We start from the raw sequence: 17,866 nt of genomic DNA on the forward strand, positions 1-17,866 counted from the left end.
TTGCTAATATGAGTGAATTAGAAAGTTGCTTAAAATTGCATGCTCTATCTGAATCACAAAATAAAAAATGTATTGTTAATATTTTTCATGCATATGCAGAGAAAAATATTAACAATAGAACAGTGATAACTTTTACTAAAAGCATTTTTGTAAATACATATATATTGCAAATATGTTTCTATCCAAAGAGAAATTTTTACTGGAAAGTCCCTTTAACTCCTAATGGCATAGGTTCTGTATTAGAGTTTGTAGAGAGAGATACAGAGATCAGGCCTGGTCCAGGTGTGCAGAAAACAGATGTCTCATTTCAGCTTGTTCCCTGAGCAGTCAATTTGCACAAGATTCTAGAGAGCATTAAAGGGACAGTCAAGTCCAAAAAAAACTTTAATGATTTAAATAGGGCATGCAATTTTAAACAACTTCCCAATTTACTTTTATCACCAATTTTGCTTTGTTCTCTTGGTATCCTTAGTTGAAAGCTAAACCTAAGAGGTTCATATGCTAATTTCTTAGACCGTGAAGACTGCCTCTAATCTGAATACATTTTGACCACTAGAGGGCATTAGTTCACATGTTTCATATAGATAACATTGAGCTCATGCACGTAAAGTGACCTAGGAGTGAGCACTGATTGGCTAAACTGCATGTCTGTCAAAAGAACTGAAATAAGGGGGCAGTCAGCAGAGGCTTAGATACAAGATAATTACAGAGGTAAAACGTGTATTATTATAACTGTGTTGGTTATGCAAAACTGGGGAATGGGTAATAAAGGGATTATCTTTCTTTTTAAACAACAAAAATTCTGGTGTTGACTGTCCCTTTAAAGACCCCAATTCTTGCCATGTCATCCTTTAAGACCTAAAAGACTCAAAGTCTGAATTGGCACTGATGTTACACCCAGGTGCAAAATGATATTCAACAGGTCTTGGACCTCACTGAAGACTTTGAAGAGTACATTCTTTCATGATTCAGATAGAGCATGACATTTTAAGCAACTTTCTAATTTATTAGTATCAATTTTTCTTTGTTCTCTTGGTATCTTTATTTGAAAAAGCAAAGAATGTAAGCTTAGGAGCAGGACCATTTTTGGTTCAGAACCTGGGTAGTGCTTGCCGATTGGTGTCTAAATGTAGCCAACATTCAGCAAGCACTACCCAGGGTGCTTAACTAAAAATGGGCCGCTCCTAAGCTCACATACCTGCTTTTTCAAATGAAGCTACCAAGAGAATGAAGAAAATTTGATAATATAAGTAAATGGCATGCTCTATCATGAAAGAAAAAAATGGGTTTAATATCCCTTTAAGGGTTTTGCTATAAGTAGGTGATGAGCACTTGCCATACTTGCACTTTTATTAGGGAGATTATACCACGTACACTAATAAAAAAAAAAAGTTACATATGTTGCTTTAGAGCAGCTAGTATCTTATCAATTAAAGGGACAGTGAAGTAAAAAAAAACCTTTAATTTTTCAAATAGGGCATGTAATTTTAAACAACTTTCCAATTTACTTTGTTCTCTCGGTATTCTAGTTGAAAGCAAACCTAGGAAGGCACATATGATAATTTTTAAGCCCTTGAAGGCCGCCTCTTTTTTATTAGCTTTTCACAGCAGGGGAGAGCAAGCTCATGTAGGCCATATAGATAGCATTGTGATCACGCCCGTGGCTAGTGACAGACACTGCACTAATTGGCTAAAATGCAAGTCAATAGATAATAACTAAAAGTCATGTGATTAGGGGCGGTCAGAAGATGCTTAGATACCAGTTAGTCACAGAAGTAAAAAGTATATTAATATAACTGTGTTGGTTTTGCAAAACTGGGGAATGGGTAATAAAGGGATTATCTATCTTTTTAAACAACAACAATTCTGGTGTTGACTGTCAATTCTTCAGAAGGGCATCCCTAGTGGAGTTTAAAGTGAATGTCAATTTTCATGTGAAAGTCCCCGGTTTTTAAAAAAAGTCTATTAAAAACAGGGGCACTTTCATTTATGAAAATTGACATAGCATTGTATTTTAAAAATACTTACCTTGTTCTTCTGAAACGCCAGATCGCCGTTCTGAAATGATGCCCCGCCTGCTTCTTCCTGGTTTACTTACCCAGCAATGACGAAACCAGCTTCCTCCAATCACAGCATTGCCTCAGGCAATGATTCCCCCGGGGAGGGAGCCGTGATTGGAGAATATCGGAATCGTCATTGCCGACGTATGAAGAGGCTTGCGACGGGCTGGTGAAGCACTGTGAATTCAGTATCTCCCTGGGAGCTATGATAATGTGAGTATGTGACATCCGTATTTGTAGTTTGTGCAAAATAGCTATACCTATCACTGCCTTGCTATTCTGTGTTGTTGTTCTGTGGGGGGTTTGTTTATGTTTATCTTTGTATAATATGCCAATTGAAACCACAACCCAACCAAATGAGCTGAGCTTGTAGCATGAGCAGATCTAATTACCTTATTAGTCTAAGTATGTACACCTCCTTTTATTTTCCACTTATTACTCAAAATGCCAAGAGAACAATGAAAAATAAACCCCACTGGGATTATAATGTCTTCCAAGCCTTCTTGTTGACATCGTTTTTCTATAACCTGCGCTTAACTACTAAAATTTACATAGTAGGTTTTTTTCTTACAATTTTTTTTCTTTGGTTTTGTGTTTCACTTTTTTTTTATTTTTTTTATGATGCATGTATTACACTTAACTTCACTAAACTGCTGAATACACACGCAAGTGAGTCTTCTTTATACCTCTAAGCATATAGGTCTACATTTACTAATTACTAAAGAACTATTAGTGAGACAAACCTTTTAAAATTCTTGTTTATTATTAAAATGTAATTACATTTAAAAAAAAATCTCAGTTGCATCTAAAAACTTTTATTTTTTTTAAAATAATTTAGGGGCTTTCATGCATTTGGGACATGTCCCCCTCGAACAAAAGAGCTGTGGAATATATCATGCATATACTGTCAGTTTGAACCACTTTTTTCATTGCTGCTCTTTTTATATAGGATTAGATTAGAAGATTTTGGTATTTAATGTAGAAGATGCACTGAACTATGAAGTCTTGCTACAGATCTTAGTTAATCAGATACATAGGCCCCTATTTAAGAAAGTCTGGCGGACCTGATCCGACAGTGCGGATCAGGTCCGCCAGACCTCGCTGAATACGGCGAGCAATACGCTCGCCGTATTCAGCATTGCACCAGCATCTCACAAGAGCTGCTGGTGCAATGCCGCCCCCTGCAGACTCGCGGCCAATGGGCCGCCAGCATGGAGGTGTCAATCAACCCAATCGTACTCGATCGGGTTGATTTCCGGCGATGTCTGTCTGCCTGCTCAGAGCAGGCGGACAGGTTATGGAGCAGTGGTCTTTGTGACCGCTGCTTCATAACTGCTGTTTCTGGCGAGCCTGCAGGCTCGCCAGAAACACGGGGCATCAGCTTGATAGATAGGTCCCATAGGATAAAATGGAAATTGGAGAGAGTTCTCTGGTGCTCTAGGGCACTCGTTTTCAAATCTGTCTTTAGGATATCTGAACTAGATCACCAGTGAAATAATCAGCTGATTAGTAAACCTGGTTACTTTACTTGCTCTTACCCAAGGTAAGGGAATAGATCAGTACCAATAGCCCAGCATATGAATATATTCCATGCAGATGCCAAATATGATATTAAGTTTTTTGCAATTGAACAGCTGAAACTAAAAAGGCAGAAGAGGTAACTTTAATAAAATATTGCTGCAAAAGGAATGCAGATGGATCCATGAATTGCAATCAGCTGCACCAAAAGGGCTAAATGAAGCGATATCATATAAATGTTTTCTGGGATAAATACAGAAATTCCATAATACCGGTCTGATAGTACTCCAGTATGTCAATTATTGAAAACGATCAGGATTGGAAAATATAACAAATAGGCTGTTCAATATAACATAATATGCAAAATATACCCTAAAACGGCATCTTATGACCCTGTGGAATAAGCACAAAAAAATAGCCCTGAACAGTCATTCATTTTTGACTGATATGCTCTATTACGATAATGCCGATAATATATGATATGTAAACAGATGTCTACAGGTGCATACACAGTAGATGTATCCTGGAGCTTATTAATAGTAAAACGAATTGAGAAGTGTTTAAAGGTGATTATATCCGTCAAAACCTCAGTGTAGGATACAAATAGTATTCCAGGAATCTTTTCCTGTACAGGAATATGACACATTTTTCCAAAAGAACAAATAACCAATATTGAAATCCTCATTACGCATCCAATTTTTGTGGAACTTAATAGACATATAAAGACAATTTAATGAGATTTTGTAAAAACATATATGATTGAGAATAACCATTTTGTTTTAAATAAATATGAGCACCCTCTGCGGACCTACATGAATCTAACGCTGACACCTGGCAGTACAACACTGCTGTCAACAAAACTGATCACCATGGCAACATATGCCTATAAGAGAAGCTAAGACGGCCGAGACCGCCCCAAAGCTCTGATGAAGTCACGCACGAGTGACGAAACGCATCGGTGGGCGGGGCTATGAGGGACAGAACTGTGGAGTTAAAATAATTTGAACTTAAATCAAACTGGGAAAAAATTATACATCTGTTACAAATACGATATAGTCACATTTTGTAGCCTGCCACTGTTATTGTTATGGTGATTAGTTGGAGACTGAATAGCCAGCTAACTTAGAAATACTATATTAACGGCAGAGTTACAGTGTTAAATAGTTTGAATATACTTAATGATACGCTCAGCATTGAATGAGTGACCAGCTTGAATCAACTTTGATGTGTGTTGATTAGTAATAGGGATACAGTTAGAAATCAGCCGACTGTGTTCAATCACAACGGTGCGCAGGAAGGAGGTCGCCTTTGAGTGCATAGGTTGATTGTATATACCCAAATACATGCCTTTTTAAATGTTTGTGTATGTTGTATATATGTTAATAAATTGTTAATTTTTATTATAAGTAATTTAATACAATAGTGTGTAAATCAGCACTGGGCTTAAAGCCCTAAATCCTTTTTGGATTCCTAACTTGATATATCTTGCCCAAGGTAATCCTGAATATCTGGCCTGTTAGGGAGGCTTGAAAACCAATGATCTTAGGCATTGTTTCTCAACGCGGTCCTCAAGTACCCCCAACAAACCAAGTTTTCATTATAGCTGAACTAATGCACAGGTGAATTAAAGGGACATTATACACTCATTTTTTATTTGCATAAAGGTTTTGTATATGATCTATTTATATAGCCCATAAAGTTTTTTGGTTTTTTTAAATGTATAGTTTTGCTTATTTTTAAATAACATTGCTCTGATTTTCAGACTCCTAACCAAGCCCCAATGTTTTATGAGAATACCGTCAGCTACCTTCTCCAGCTTGCTCCTGTTTGTGTAAAGGGTCTTTTCATATGCAAAAGAAGGGAGGGGGGAGTGTCTTATTTTCCACTTGCAGTGGGCTTTCCAGCTACCTTTTCAACCGAGCTAAACTGAGAGCTTCTAAGTAAGTTTTTAAACAGTTTTGGACTGGATTTTTATATCAGTATCTGTGCATCTTATTCTTTATAGTAGTGTCTATTACATGCAGTTATATGAAAATGAGTGTATACTGTCCCTTTAATCAGCTTATGGGTGAGAGCAGGTTAGTAACCATGGTTACTGATCAGCTGATTTCTTCACCTGTAGACTGCTTCAGCTATATAGAAAACCTGGCCTGTTGGGGGTTACCTGAGGACCACAGTTGAGAAACACTGCTCTAGGGCATCATATACTTCCCCCTATTTCATGGGACTGATAGGCTAGTGTCTAGTCAGGGTGATCTGGGATTGGAATCATGCTTCCCCCTATTTCATGGGACTGATAGGCTAGTGCCTAGTCAGGGTATCTGGGATTGGAATCACATTATGTCAGTGGGTGAGAAGTGTGCAGAGCTGTGGGGGCAGATCAGTCAGTGGCTATGTGGCCCTTGGCAAACCAGGATGTTTATAAGGTCCTACAGCGTTTGTAACCTATATACCCGCACAGGGACGTGCACTCATAGGAGGCAGTGCCTACCCTGCCATATGTGGCCAAAGCTTAATTACATTTTAATTAAAACAAAAAAGTCCAAAAGAGGGGCTATGGAGAGGCAGGTACAGGAACACTTCTCTCCATTGCAGTACATGGGTCAAAGGAAAAGCTGTGCTGCAGCGCCACCTGTGTTCTGTCAATATATTAGCAGCAAAAATTGGGACAAATAGGAGGCACCCCTCTTGATGCCTCCTAGCAAGTGAAGATAGATTAATCAGAAGGAGGATGCAGTGAGCAGGGTCATGTGACACAACTGGAAGCTGAGGTAACCTAAGAACAGATGACACCAAGCAGAAGAGTAAAGTAGTATTCTACATCTCTTGTGATTCACAAATTGTGTTCAGATACAGCTCATTAACAGGGGGGGGGGGGCAGTAATTGAGCATAACCCAATACTGACAGGTAGTCAAAGGGTCAATTCAAATTTAAATCCATAATTTAAAACCCAGAGTTTGATGTTAAGTGTGCAGTGTCCACATTATTTAAATTAAAGTTTTTGACATTGAATATTGCTAAGCCTCCCTTTTTCGTGGTTATTTAATTTAATTAGGTACAAACTCCATATGTGTTATGTCTGTTCAGTCAGAGGATGCAGTATCTATTTTTATTTTTCTCTGTGTCTCCATTTATTTAAAGATTGCTGTTAACTTGTAATTCACAAATCAATTGAAAGCTGTTGCATTGTGTTTTTAATATGTGCTGCTTTTATACAAGTTTATATTAATAAAAGGAGATAATGAGTCATTTAAAAAATATATGTAATTATTGCAGTTAAATGTTTTTAGAAATAATGCCACTGTAAAGTAACTAGTTAAACACATAGTCAAAGGGAGACATTTAAAATTAAAATTTCATGATTGAGGTAGAGCATGCTATTTTAATAGACTTTTCTAGTTATTTATATTTTGAGAATTAGCATCAACTGTTACTGGCCACATGTCAGCAAATCAAATTAGTTTTTGAAAGGAACATGAAAGTCATAATTACATTTCCATCATTCAGATAGAAATTTCACAAAAAAATAAATAATTTTTTTTTATATTTTACTTTTATTATTATTATTATTATGTACTTCATTCTTTTGGTGTCCTTTGTTGAAGAGCATACCTAAGTGGGATGTGCACGTGCATTTCTTGAACACCATATTGCAGCAGCTGTGTTGGCAGTATTGATAACTTGTCCTTTGTGTAAAACTTGTATGGTAAATTATTTCTATTTTTACAATACAGTAGTAAGTAGAGAAGAGATTGTGTATCATTCTAATTGCTTAGTAACTGGCACTGTGCCACAGAATTGTGTGAGTGTGTATGTGAGCAGAGTGTGTGTGGGTGTCAGTGAGCAGAGTATGTGTGCTTTATTCTCCAATCAATAAATTTCCGATGAGCTGGTGCTTTAGTGCAGTGTTTCTCAACAATGGTCCTCAAGTACCCCCAACAGGCCAGGTTTTCATTATAGCCGAATCAGTGCACAGGTGAAGTAATCAGCTGATCAGTAACTCGGTGGTTACTAACTTGCTCTCACCCATCACCTGATTATGTCACCTGTGCACTGGTTCAGCTATCATTTAAACCTGCCATGTTGGGGGTACTTGCGGCCCTCTGTGCATGTGTTTCTCCGGTGTATCATATCTAGTGCCTCACCAGTCTCTGACCTCACTGCACATCACTGTACCCGCATAACACCTCAGATCCAACCCATGGCCCTGTAGCTCCTGTTTGTAACCTATATACCCGCATCACACCTGAGATCCAACCCATGGCCCTGTAGCTCCTGTTTGTAACCTATATACCCGCATCACACCTGAGATCCAACCCATGGCCCTGTAGCTCCTGTTTGTAACCTATATACCCACATCACACCTCAGATCCAACCCATGGCCCTGTAGCTCCTGTTTGTAACATATATACCCACAGCACACCTCAGATCCAACCCATGGCCCTGTAGCTCCTGCTTTACCTATATACCTGCCTCACACCTCAGATCCAACCCATGGCCCTGTAGCTCCTGTTTGTAACCAATATACCCAAATCACACCTCAGATCCAACCCATGGCTCTGTAGCTCCTGTTTGTAACCAATATACCTGCATCACACCTCAGATCCAACCCATGGCTCTGTAGCTCCTGTTTTACCTATATACCTGCATCACACCTCAGATCCAACCCATGGCCCTGTAGCTCCTGTTTGTAACCTATATACCCACATCACACCTCAGATCCAACCCATGGCCCTGTAGCTCCTGTTTGTAACCTATATACCCACATCACACCTCAGATCCAACCCATGGCCCTGTAGCTCCTGTTTGTAACCTATATACCCACATCACACCTCAGATCCAACCCATGGCCCTGTAGCTCCTGTTTGTAACCTATATACCCACATCACATCTGAGATCCAACCCATGGCCCTGTAGCTCCTGTTTGTAACCTATATACCCACATCACACCTGAGATCCAACCCATGGCCCTGTAGCTCCTGTTTGTAACCTATATACCCACATCACACCTCAGATCCAACCCATGGCCCTGTAGCTCCTGTTTGTAACCTATATACCCACATCACACCTCAGATCCAACCCATGGCCCTGTAGCTCCTGTTTGTAACCTATATACCCACATCACACCTGAGATCCAACCTATGGCCCTGTAGCTCCTGTTTGTAACCTATATACCCACATCACACCTCAGATCCAACCCATGGCCCTGTAACTCCTGTTTGTAACCTATATACCCACATCACACCTGAGATCCAACCTATGGCCCTGTAGCTCCTGTTTGTAACCTATATACCCACATCAACATCATACCTGAGATCCAACCCATGGCCCTGTAGCTCCTGTTTGTAACCTATATACCCACATCACACCTGAGATCCAACCTATGGCCCTGTAGCTCCTGTTTGTAACCTATATACCCACATCACACCTGAGATCCAACCCATGGCCCTGTAGCTCCTGTTTGTAACCTATATACCCACATCACACCTTAGATCCAACCCACACCTCAGATCCAATCTGAGAAACATGTAAATTATGTTTAAGTCAAAATTAAACATTCATTAATGAGACAGAGCCAGAGCATGTAATTTTAAACAACTTTCCAATTTACTTTTATTATCAAATGTGCTTCATTCTCTTGGTATCCTTTGTTAAAAAGCATACCTAAGTAAGCTCAAGAGCAGCAATGCACTACTGGGAGCTAGCTACTGATTGGTGGCTGCACACATATTCCTCTTGTCATTGGCTTACCCAATATGTTTATCTAGCTCCCATGTGCATTGCTGCTCCTTTAACAAAGGATACGAAGAGAATGAAGCAAATTTGATCATGGAATTATATTAGAAATGTTTTTAAAATAGGATGCTCTATCTGAATCATAAAATAACAATTTGGGGATTTATGTCCCTTTAAGTATTTGAATGACGGACTAGCAGACGGAAAGAGGTAGAGAAGTTGGTGGGATATGAAAGTGGAGTTCAGACACAAAAAAATAAAAAAAATTGTGGCCCTGGGACATTAAATTGAACAACTCTGATCTAGAGCACTGTTTTTCAAACCTTTCCTCGGACCTCCCTAACAGGCCAGGTTTTCAGGATTACCTTGAGTGAGAGCAGGTAAAATAACCATGTTTACTAATCAGCTGATTGTTTCACCTGTTTTCCAGTTCAGATAACCTGGAAATCTGGCCTGTTAGTGAGGCCTGAGAACAGGTTTGAAAACCAGTGATCTAGGGCACGATCCGATATACGGCGCAGGTTTCGGCGCAAGCGTGGAAACCTACGCCGCCCGTAGTTTGACCTCGCACATCGAGCTATCACATATATGGCGCCGGCAGTTGCTAAAGTGCCGTAAGTTGGACAAACTAGCGATGTCCAGAAATAAGCATTACTACAAATTTCTGGAGTCGCCAGTGACTTACGGCACTTTAGAAACTGCCGCCGCCTAAAAAAACTAACTAAAGTATAAAATCTCCCGTAAATGTCTAACACACCTCCTAAAAATAGCCCGACACGTATACCCCTCTATCCGCAATAACCCCTCTCACTACTAACAATAAATGTATTAACCCCTAAACCGCCGCTCCCGGACCCCGCCGCCACCTATATTATATGTATTAACCCCTAATCTAATCCCCCTACACCGCCGCCACCTATTTTAAATATATTAACCCCTAAACCTATGTCTAACCCTAACACCCCCTAACTTAATTATTATTGAAATAAATCTAAATAATATTAACATTATTAACTAAATTATTTCTATTTAAAACTAAATACTTACCTATAAAATAAACCCTAAGATAGCTACAATATAATTAATAATTACATTGTAGCTATTTAAGGGTTTATATTTATTTTAGAGGTAACTTTGTATTTATTTTAACTAGGTACAATAGCTATTAAATAGTTAATAACTATTTAATAGCTACCTAGTTAAAATAATTACAAAATTACCTGTAAAATAAAATCCTAACCTAAGTTACCATTACACCTAACACTACACTATCAATAAATTAATTAAATAAACTACAATTATCTCAACTAAAATACAATTAAATACACTAAACTATATTACAAAAACAAACACTAAATTACAAAAAATAAAAAAAGATTACAAGAATTTTAAGATAATTACACCTAATCTAAGCCCCCTAATAAAATAAAAAAGCCCCCCAAAATAATAAAATTTCCCTACCCTAAACTAAATTACAAAAGTAATCAGCTCTATTACCAGCCCTTAAAAGGGCCTTGCCCCAAAGTAATCAGCTCTTTTACCTGTAAAAAAAAAAAAAACAACCCCCCCATTACAACCCACCACCCACACACCCCTACTCTAAAACCCACCCGATCCCACCTTAAAAAAACCTAAGTCTAACACCCAAGTGCTCCTTACCTGTCCTGAAGACCGGTGGAGGAGGTCCTGTTCCAGGCGGTGAAGTTTTCTTCCAAGCAGCGACATCTTCTGCTTCCAGGAACCAGCCGGCGCGGAGGAGTTGAAGACCGATGACCGCGGAGCTGAAGACCGTCCACTCTGGAACTGAAGACCAGCGATGCTGGAACTGAAGATCGGCGACGCTGGAACTGAAGACCGCGGAGCCATGGAGCGTGGAGGATCCTCTTCATATGATCTCCGCCGTACACTGAATAGGAATTCAAGGTACGCGATTAAAAATGGTGTCCCTTGAATTCCTATTGGCTGATTTGAGCCTTCAAATTCAAATCAGCCAATCGGATGAGAGCTACTGTAATTCTATTGGCTGATTTGAATAGCCAATAGAATAAGAGCTACTGTAATTCTATTGGCTATTCAAATCAGCCAATAGAATTACAGTAGCTCTCATACGATTAGCTGATTTGAATTTGAAGGCTCAAATCAGCCAATAGGAATTCAAGGGACGCCATTTTTAATCGCGTACCTTGAATTCCTATTCAGTGTACGGCGGAGATCGTATGAAGAGGATCCTCCACGCTCCATGGCTCCGGTCTTCAGTTCCAGCGTCGCCGATCTTCAGTTCCAGCATCGCCGGTCTTCAGTTCCAGAGTGGATGGTCTTCAGCTCCGCGGTCATCTGTCTTCAACTCCTCCGCTCCGCGCCGGCTGGTTCCTGGAAGAAGATGTCGCCGCTTGGAAGAAGACTTCACCGCCTGGAACAGGACCTTCTCCACCGGTCTTCAGGACAGGTAAGGAGCACTTGGGTGTTAGACTTAGGTTTTTTTAAGGGGGGGATCGGGTGGGTTTTAGAGTAGGGGTGTGTGTGTGGTGGGTTGTAATGGGGGGGGGGGGGGGGGGTTTACAGGTAAAATACCTGATTACTTTGGGGCAATGCCCCGCAAAAGGCCCTTTTAAGGGCTGGTAATAGAGCTGATTACTTATGTAATTTAGTTTAGGGTAGGGAAATTTTATTATTTTGGGGGGCTTTTTTATTTTATTAGGGGGCTTAGATTAGGTGTAATTAGATTAAAATTCTTGTAATCTTTTTTTATTTTTTGTAATTTAGTGTTTTTAAATATAGTTTAGTGTATTTAATTGTATTTTAGTTGAGATAATTGTAGTTTATTTAATTAATTTAGTGATAGTGTAGTGTTAGGTGCAATGGTAACTTAGGTTAGGATTTATTTTACAGGTAATTTTGTAATTATTTTAACTAGGTAGCTATTAAATAGTTATTAACTATTTAATAGCTATTGTACCTAGTTAAAATAAATACAAAGTTACCTGTAAAATAAATATAAACCCTAAAATAGCTACAATGTAATTATTAATTATATTGTAGCTATCTTAGGGTTTATTTTATAGGTAAGTATTTAGTTTTAAATAGAAATAATTTAGTTAATAATATTAATATTATTTAGATTTATTTCAATAATAATTAAGTTAGGGGGTGTTAGGGTTATACTTAGGTTTATTATATATTTTATATTTAAAATAGGTGGCGGCGGTGTAGGGGGGATCATATTAGGGGGTAATACATATAATATAGGTGGCAGCAGTGTAGGGGGATTAGATTAGGGGTTAATATAGGTGGCGGCAGTGTAGGGGGCTCAGATTAGGGAGTAACACATATAATATAGGTGGCGGCAGGGTCCGGGAGGGGCGGTTTAGGGGTTAAACACTTTATTAGGGATTGTGGCGGGGGATTGTGGTTGACAGGTAGACACTGCGCATGCGTTAGGTGTTAGGTTTTATTTTGCAGGCAGTTTAGGGAGTTACGGGGCTCCAATAATCAGCGTAAGGCTTACTACGCCTGCATTTTGTGGCAAGGTGAAAATGGAGTAAGATTTCAGTCCTTACGCTGTATATTGGATACCAAACTGTGCTGGTTTGGTATATCAGTCTATGGGGCAAAAAACTATGACCGAAAGGTGAACTATACGAGCATAACTTCTAGGTTACGCAGTAGGTGAACTATACGAGCATAACTTCTAGGTTACGCCGTATATAGGATACCAAACCAGCGCAATATTTGGCGTCACCGGCATTTGCGGGCGACACTGCATATCAGATCGGGCCCCTAGAGTCTATAGAACCTTTGCTAATGGTATCATACAGGATATTATATAATTAGGGACAATTAAATAATGCACCTGATGAGTGTGTAAAAATGTCTAACATTATGAAAAGCAAAAGGTAGCAAAAGAACAAAGAAAAATTGATAATAGGAGTAAATTACTAAGTTGCTTAAAATTGCATGCTATATCTGAATCATTAAAGGAAAATGTGGGTTTAGTATCCCTTTAAAGAGGTTTAGCACTGATCCAACTTGGTTACTGTTACAAAGAATGATTTGCCTATCATGGCTATTGATGCAAAACTGATAATCTTAGGGAGTGAGAAAATAGGTAAACAAAAACTCACATAAATTGCCTTAAAGTATTAACCAAAACCTCTAGGGGAGAAAGTGAAACAAAGACATTTTTTTAGATTTATTTTACAACAAAGGGCTGCAAAATAAATAATGAATGTACAGTATATTGCAATAATGTTTCACTTGCAATAATATACATTTTATGCATTGTTTAATAGTCCTTTAAAGTCAACTACAGATCAGCAATGCATAACTGGCCCTGTGCTGAGCATCTAATTATTACACTTTTGTGGCAATTTATTTAAAATCAAAAGAGCTTTTAAAAACATAAGAAACTTCTGCATGCAAAATCCCATTTTTTTTGTGTGCGCTTGGTTATTAAGCAGGTGCATGTATATAGAGGGGGCAGTCACTAATAGATTTCAGTGTCTTGGTTTGTCTATGCAGCAGATAAACTAAATGTACAGTGAAATGCCAAAGCTTTAGTGAATAAGCTGCATAAAATGATATGTGGCTGGTGAAGCTAGAGAGGCGAGCTTTTGTTGGAGTCTTGCAAGACCTCTTAGTGGTACAAGTTGGGTAATTTTGTCATATCTAAACAAGAACATTCTAAAACGTTTTACATTGTTTTGTTAGTACAGGATCTTTATAAAAAGAATGTATCTGTAATGGTCCAGTACTGAGCATACTATATATATTGTTAAACTTATTTGGAAGTAAAATTGCACTGTTTCATTTTACAAAAGTCCTATGAGTGCCCTCCTTCAATGAAAAGTCTCAGAGTCTCTCTCTCAGAGTCTCTCTCTCAGAGTCTCTCTTTCTCAGAGTCTCTCTCTCTCTCAGAGAGACTCCCTCAGAGACTCTCTCTCAGTCTCTCACTCTCTCTCAGAGTCTCTCTCTCTCAGAGTCTCTCTCTCTCAGAGTCTCTATCTCTCTCAGAGTCTCTATCTCTCTCAGTCTCTATCTCTCTCAGTCTCTATCTCTCTCAGTCTCTATCTCTCTCAGTCTCTATCTCTCTCAGTCTTTCTCTCTCTCTGTCTCTCTCTCAGTCTCTATCTCAGTCTCTCTCTCAGTCTCTCTCTCTCTCAGTCTCTCTCTCTCAGTCTCTCTCTCTCAGTCTCTCTCTCTCTCAGTCTCTCTCTCTCTCAGTCTCTCTCTCTCTCAGTCTCTCTCTCTCTCAGTCTCTCTCTCTCAGTCTCTCTCTCTCAGTCTCTCTCTCTCTCTCAGAGTTTCTCTCTCTCTGTCTCTCTCTCTCTGTCTCTCTCTCTCTCTCTCTCTCTCTCTCTCTCTCAGTCTCTCTCTCAGTCTCTCTCTCAGTCTCTCTCTCAGTCTCTCTCTCAGTCTCTCTCTCTCAGAGTCTCTCTCTCTCTCTCAGAGTTTCTCTCTCTCTGTCTCTCTCTCTCTGTCTCTCTCTGTCTCTCTCTCTCTCTCTGTCTCTCTCTTTCTGTCTCTCAGAGTCTCTCTCTCTCAGAGTCTCTCTCTCTCTCAGAGTCTCTCTCAAAGTCTCTCTCTCTCTCAGAGTCTCTCTTTCTCAGAGTCTCTCTTTCTCAGAGTCTCTCTTTCTCAGAGTCTCTCTTTCTCAGAGTCTCTCTTTCTCAGAGTCTCTCACTCTCTCAGATTCTCTCTCTCTCTCAGATTCTCTCTCTCTCTCAGAGTCTCTCTCAGAGTCTCTCTCAGAGTCTCTCTCACTCTCAGAGTCTCTTTCTCAGAGAGACTCCCTCAGAGACTCTCTCTCAGTCTCTCACTCTCTCTCAGAGTCTCTCTCTCTCAGAGTCTCTCTCTCTCAGAGTCTCTCTCACTCTCAGAGTCTCTTTCTCAGAGAGACTCCCTCAGAGACTCTCTCTCAGTCTCTCACTCTCTATCAGAGTCTCTCTCTCTCTCTCTCAGAGTCTCTCTCTCAGAGTCTCTCTCTCTCTCAGAGTCTCTCTCAGAGTCTCACTCTCTCTCAGAGTCTCTCTCAGAGTCTCACTCTCTCTCAGAGTCTCACTCTCTCTGAGTCTCTCTCTCTCTGAGTCTCTCTCTCTCTGAGTCTCTCTCTCTGAGTGTGTCTCTCTCTCAGTGTGTCTCTCTCTCTCAGTGTGTCTCTCTCTCTCAGTGTGTCTCTCTCTCTCTCAGTGTGTCTCTCTCTCTCTCAGTGTGTCTCTCTCTCTCTCAGTGTGTCTCTCTCTCTCTCAGTGTGTCTCTCTCTCTCTCAGTGTGTCTCTCTCTCTCAGTGTGTCTCTCTCTCTCAGTGTGTCTCTCTCTCTCTCAGTGTGTCTCTCTCTCTCTCTCAGTGTGTCTCTCTCTCTCAGAGTCTCTCTCTCTCTCAGAGTCTCTCTCTCAGAGTCTCTCTCTCAGAGTCTCTCTCTGAGTCTCTCTCTCTCTGAGTCTCTCTCTCTCTGAGTCTCTCTCTCTCTGAGTCTCTCTCTCTCTGAGTCTCTCTCTCTCTCAGTGTGTCTCTCTCTCTCAGTGTGTCACTCTCTCTCAGAGTCTCTCTCTCTCAGAGTCTCTCTCTCTCTCAGAGTCTCTCTCAGAGTCTCTCTCTCTCTCTCTCTCTCTCTCTCTCTCAGAGTCTCTCTCTCTCTCAGAGTCTCTCTCTCTCTCAGAGTCTCTCTCTCTCTCTCTCTCAGAGTCTCTCTCAGAGTCTCTCTCTCTCTCAGAGTCTCTCTCAGAGTCTCTCTCTCTCTCAGAGTCTCTCTCAGAGTCTCTCTCTCTCTCAGAGTCTCTCTCAGAGTCTCTCTCTCTCTCAGAGTCTCTCTCAGAGTCTCTCTCTCTCTCAGAGTCTCTCTCAGAGTCTCTCTCTCTCTCAGAGTCTCTCTCAGAGTCTCTCTCTCTCTCAGAGTCTCTCTCAAAGTCTCTCTCTCTCTCAGAGTCTCTCTCTCTCAGAGTCTCTCTCAGATTCTCTCTCTCTCTCAGAGTCTCTCTCAGAGTCTCTCTCTCTCAGAGTCTCTCTCTCTCTCAGAGTCTCTATCTCTCTCTGTCTCTCTCTCTCAGAGTCTCTCACTCTCTCAGAGTCTCACTCTCAGAGTTTCACTCTCTCAGAGTCTCACTCTCAGAGTCTCACTCTCAGAGTCTCACTCTCAGAGTCTCACTCTCAGAGTCTCTCTCACTCTCAGAGTCTCTCTCACTCTCAGAGTCTCTCTCACTCTCTCTCTCTCTCTCTCTCAGAGTGTCTCTCTCAGAGTGTCTCTCTCTCTCAGAGTGTCTCTCTCTCTCAGAGTGTCTCTCTCTCTCAGAGTGTCTCTCTCTCAGAGTCTCTCTCTCTCAGAGTCTCTCTCTCTCAGAGTCTCTCTCTCTCAGAGTCTCTCTCACTCTCAGAGTCTCTCTCACTCTCAGAGTCTCTCTCACTCTCTCTCTCTCTCTCTCAGAGTGTCTCTCTCTCTCAGAGTGTCTCTCTCTCTCAGAGTGTCTCTCTCTCTCAGAGTGTCTCTCTCAGAGTGTCTCTCTCTCTCAGAGTCTCTCTCTCTCAGAGTCTCTCTCTCTCAGAGTCTCTCTCTCAGAGTCTCTCTCTCTCAGAGTTTCTCTCTCTCAGAGTTTCTCTCTCTCAGAGTTTCTCTCTCTCAGAGTTTCTCTCTCTCAGAGTCTCTCTCTCTCAGAGTCTCTCTCTCTCTCAGAGTCTCTCTCTCTCTCAGAGTCTCTCTCAGAGTCTCTCTCTCTCTCAGAGTCTCTCTCTCTCTCAGAGTCTCTCTCTCTCTCAGAGTCTCTCTCTCTCTCAGAGTCTGTCTCTCTCAGTGTCTCTCTCTCTCAGAGTCTCTCTTTCTCAGAGTCTCTCTTTCTCAGAGTCCCTCTTTCTCAGAGTCTCTCTTTCTCAGAGTCTCTCACTCTCTCAGATTCTCTCTCTCTCTCAGATTCTCTCTCTCTCTCAGAGTCTCTCTCAGAGTCTCTCTCTCTCAGAGTCTCTCTCACTCTCAGAGTCTCTCTCACTCTCAGAGTCTCTTTCTCAGAGAGACTCCCTCAGAGACTCTCTCTCAGTCTCTCACTCTCTCTCAGAGTCTCTCTCTCTCAGAGTCTCTATCTCTCAGAGTCTCTCTCTCTCAGAGTCTCTCTCTCTCAGAGTCTCTCTCTCTCAGAGTCTCTCTCACTCTCAGAGTCTCTTTCTCAGAGAGACTCCCTCAGAGACTCTCTCTCAGTCTCTCACTCTCTCTCAGAGTCTCTCTCTCTCAGAGTCTCTCTCTCTCTCAGAGTCTCTCTCTCTCTCAGAGTCTCTATCTCTCTCAGAGTCTCTCTCTCTCTCAGAGTCTCTCTCTCTCTCAGAGTCTCTCTCTCTCTCAGAGTCTCTATCTCTCTCAGTCTCTATCTCTCTCAGAGTCTCTATCTCTCTCAGAGTCTCTATCTCTCTCAGTCTCTATCTCTCTCAGTCTCTATCTCTCTCAGTCTCTATCTCTCTCAGTCTCTATCTCTCTCAGTCTCTATCTCTCTCTGTCTCTCTCTCTGTCTCTCTCTCTGTCTCTCTGTCTCTCTGTCTCTCTCTCTGTCTCTCAGAGTCTCTCTCTCAGAGTCT

Source organism: Bombina bombina, chromosome 5 (genome assembly GCF_027579735.1).
Source record: "Bombina bombina isolate aBomBom1 chromosome 5, aBomBom1.pri, whole genome shotgun sequence".
Classification (NCBI taxonomy): Eukaryota; Metazoa; Chordata; class Amphibia; order Anura; family Bombinatoridae; genus Bombina; species Bombina bombina.